Source organism: Triticum aestivum, chromosome 4A, assembly GCF_018294505.1.
Source record: "Triticum aestivum cultivar Chinese Spring chromosome 4A, IWGSC CS RefSeq v2.1, whole genome shotgun sequence".
Lineage (NCBI taxonomy): Eukaryota > Viridiplantae > Streptophyta > Magnoliopsida > Poales > Poaceae > Triticum > Triticum aestivum.
In genome coordinates, this window is record NC_057803.1 from 722,552,751 (window position 1) to 722,557,202 (window position 4,452).

At 44.8% G+C, this 4,452-nt stretch overlaps 1 long non-coding RNA gene across 1 annotated transcript; it reads right to left on the reverse strand.

Annotated features, from left to right (window-relative positions):
* Window positions 1–826: 826 nt before the first annotated feature.
* On the reverse strand, window positions 827–2,976 carry LOC123088368 (uncharacterized). The gene is made up of 2 exons (XR_006441857.1): window positions 2,717–2,976; window positions 827–1,219 (listed from the first exon to the last, which is right to left on the reverse strand). It is a non-coding gene; the product is annotated as an uncharacterized lncRNA (long non-coding RNA).
* Between the last annotated feature and the right edge of the window lie 1,476 nt (window positions 2,977–4,452).

Here is a 4,452-nt window from a genome sequence, read left to right on the forward strand (position 1 = left end):
CCTGTTTGGGACTACTCCGCTCCTTAAAATTCAGCTTCACTCCAAAAAATACAAGTCAAACGGGGTAGCTCCATGATATGCCGCTCCACAGAAAAACTAGAATCTGGGATACAACTCCTAGTTTTTGTGAAGCTCCTCAGGGGGTGCTTAAAAAAACTCTAGAATCTGGAGTTGGGGGGGAGGGGGATTACCCACCACTGCCACTAGTAAGTGGGTACCCCTTCGTTTCTTCAACCTCATCCAATCAAATAGATCCTTTCCACCAAATTGACCATTTCTGAAGCCGGAGTTAGTTGGAAGCCAAACACTCTCTTTGGTAGTGCTACTGCCCATATTGTGTACTGTATCCTCAAAAATTGGCAAAAGAAGAAGTGAGAAAACTGTACTCGAACCCAAGACCAAGATACCGGCCGCAGCATAGCAAGGACACGCGAACCATTGTACTATTAGCAGTTTACTATTTTAAAAGAGTTTCCGTGCTACTTGACTACAATTGCTCCGTTCAAATTCAAAATTTCCAAAAAAGTTGATTTTTTTTTGCTCGGTACAGGATTTCCTCGTGGGGTAGCGGTAAATGCGGATGCCGGGCGGTACCCAAATTTTCCGCCCGGTACCCAAAACCATGGATGGGACCAAGTTATTATGGTGTATATTAACCCATATAATTTTTCAACTCTCACGGATCTATAAAAAAATCTAGGGAGTGTCTATCCATCAGATGTCTGATTTAAAATTTAAAATGTTCAGCCCAAAAATCCAAAAAGAAACACAAACTATGGCCACAACAGAAGAACTTACAAAAAAGAAAAGAGAGACACATGATTAGTGATCACTTAATAATCAACTGCCACACAGAAAAAGCACAAGAAGTTTTGAGACGCAATATACATAGTTCTTGACGGTGAATACCACCAAGAAAACAAAAACATAAAACAAAGCATAGTTCGTCAATCTTCTGGCGCGACATCGATGACAGACAACATAACAAACCGCGGTAACTTAAAACAGTCTTATTCCTGACAATCTCATAATTAGACCTCGTTGAAGACAACCATCGTCCATCGTATTCAGTTCGTCCAGTGCACTGTTCCTGATGGTGATTAGCACCGCTCTCTCAATGCTTGGTAGTTCTCCTCCGGGAATTCCTCTCAACCATCCTTGTTGAAAAGCGATATGACCATCTGTTACTGACTTGTATGCGGCAGTATCACTTTTGAAACTAACCAAAAAGCATGATGAAATAAAAATGAGCAAGTTGTGTAGATAGAATGATGAAGATAACAAAACTGAGGTCATAGACAAAAAATGATGCCAAATCAAATGTTTAACAAAAACAAAAGTTACAATGAAGATGATTGAGGACAAACTAAGTTCGTAGACAAATCTGATCATGCCATGTTTTACTTCACCAAGACAAACAGTGACTAAAAAGGGACTGAAGGGGTTGCACTAAAGATTAGTTATCTAACAGCGAAAGAATGATCAATATCAAGATAATGAACATGGATGGAACTGAAATATAATTAAATATACATCGAGAATGATAACTAAAGACTAAGGGATGAAAGACAAAGTTAACTAAAAGGAATGAGTAAGAGTGGAAAACAAAAAATTAAGGACTAATTCTATCATTACAATGTCTCTAGACTGACGACAACTAGCACACAAAGAAAATTTGAATCACAAGTGAAATGAGACACTGATAACTGAAACACAAGACTGAGAAGTGACTGGAAAATAATAATTTGAATAAAAAGAAGAATCATGACGAAAAACACAAAACAAGGAAGTGACTGGATATGAATGAACGAAGAGGTAAAATGAAAACTCAGGACGAAAGAAGATAATGAAATTACAAACAAAAGAAAATGAGTGAATCAACTACATGACTGAAAACTCGGACAAAACTGAATACTGACAAATGAAACACTGAAAACTGAAAAACTGAAGAAAATGACACCTAACAATGAAAACGACACCTAACTACCCACAAAACTGAAAAAAAAATACACCTAACACTGAAAATACTGACGAAACTGAATAAAATGTCACTTAACAATGAAACTACTGAAACCGAAGAATGAAATCCTCATGTGAAGAAAACCGAGACTTTGAGTTTTGAGACTAAGAATAAGACTGAGAGGAACAATGAATTATATTGAAATAAAGATGACATATACTGAAACGCAAACACTATACGATGGACTGAAATAATAAATAGCTGAATACTGAAGCGCTAAAAGCCGATCCAAAGAAAAACTGAGGACTGATGAAATAAGCACTGACGAAAGGGTACTGATAAGAACACGGAACAACACTGAAGAATGAACAATGACTTAAACTGAAAAGTACACTGATGACTGAAAAACAAAACTGTCTGAAGACTGATATATAACTAAAATCTCAAGACTGAATGACTAAAGAATGATGTACGCTTGAGAATGAGAAACATAAGAGTTGACAGCACTGAGCATATACAAAACTGATAAATTATTGTGATAAATAAGTGAGTCAACTACAGATTAAAATTTCAGGAGCGTTCCTGATGAACTAAACTATCACGAACATTCCTGGCCAAACAACCAACTAACTGAGCGACACCTGCGACGACCATGACGATGAACTGAATTGAACGCGGGGAGAGGCATATCACATCGAGCAACACACGGACAAATTGGGCAGAGCGATAACAGCAGGGAGACAGGGGGAAAAGTACCTTGCGCCCCACCGCGGCGACTACTACCTCTCCCATCGACAGGCGCTGGTGGCGAGCACGACAGGAGAGCTCCCCGAGCTCCCTCCAGACCAACATCCCCTGTACCTGTGGTCATCCCTGCGAAATACGCCTCCCACAATCAAGCGCTCTTTGCTGGGGACCCGCCGCGTGCCATCTCCGCCTCGACGACCTGCTGCTAATCACCGGCGAGGAACCCCACCTTCCCTCCGCTGTCTCCGCCCTTCCTCCGTCAATCCCCTCCTCGGCCAAGACAAAAGTAGCCGCCCCCCACCGACTGAATGGACATGATGACCCTGTACGCGGAGATTGAGGACAAACCAACGCACAGAGATTCGTGTGTATCCAACGGACAGAAAAACGACCTGAGCCGAATTTAAAAACAGACGTCTGAAAAATAGTAAAACTGAAAATCTAAGTATCTCTCTCCCCCATGACTCAAGTATCTCAAATCTGGCATGTACTATCTTTCTTCCAATCTCTCACGTATATCTGGGAAAAAAACTCACGCATATCGCCGCCAAAAACATAAGCCTAGCAATCGCCTTTGTTGGCGAGGACACAAGCACTTGGAGGACGTGCCGTGGCGGGCGGCAAGCGTTCCATTGCCCCAACCGGTGCCAGGCCGCCTCCAAGCGGTCATGGAACGATGCGGTGGAGGTAATTTTGTGGCTGAGCAGCCAGCTGTAGCAGTTGGAGGTGAAGCTTACGTCGTCACCATGCAGGATCTCGCTCGTGCTCTCTCTATGTAGCAAGCTGGTGTGAGACGTACTCTCTCCGTTCGGAATTACTTGTCGCAGAAATGGATGTATCTAGACATATTTTAGTTCTAGATACATCCATTTTCGAGACAAGTAATTCCGAACGGAGGGAGTATATGCATGGCATGCATAGGCAAGAAGGCTGTGAGGGGGCGATGGCCAGATAGAGAGATTTGGTGGAGAATTGACCGGACGGTTCAAGACGCCATCTGGCGCGGTCAACGTCAGTCGTGAGATCCGGCTCATGGAGAGCCACACAATCAAGCAATTCCTGCCAGTCCACATTCTCCGCAGGACCAAAAGGCCTTCGGAACGCGAGGCGCCCAAGGTCAAGAAGGGCGTTTGCCACGGAGATCTGGGGGGCCACCGCGATGGAGAACAGGACCGGAAACCGGGACGCCAGGGGTGCGTCCCCAGTCCAGCGATCAAACCAGAAAAGCGTGGCGGTGCCGGACCCGATCTCAATCGAGGTCCCTATCCGGAGGACAGGGAGGAGCTGGATGACAGATTGCCAGAACTGAGATCCTCCAGAGCGCTGACAGAAGGCGAGTGGCTGTTCGCGGAGGTACTTCTGCTGAATAATGCGCAGCCACATGCCACCTTCGCCGTTGTTAATCCTCCAGAGCCACCGAGTCAAAAGGGCAATATTCATGCGTTTGGAGGACATGGTCCCAAGGCCGCCCTGGTCGCGGGGTTTACAGATCTCGGACCACTTGACCATGTGGTATTTCTGCTTATCACCCTCGCCGGCCCTGTAAAATCGCCCTTGAACGGTGGCAATCTCATGATGAAGAGTCTCCGGAAGGCTGTAGAAGCTCATGATGAATAAGAGGAGGCTGGCGAGGGACGAGTTAATAAGGACCGTACGGCCTGCTTTTGAAAGCCACCGTCCCTGCCAGGGCTCGATCCGGTGTTGGAGCTTCCCCACCGTGGGGCGCAGCTCGGCCACCGTAAGCC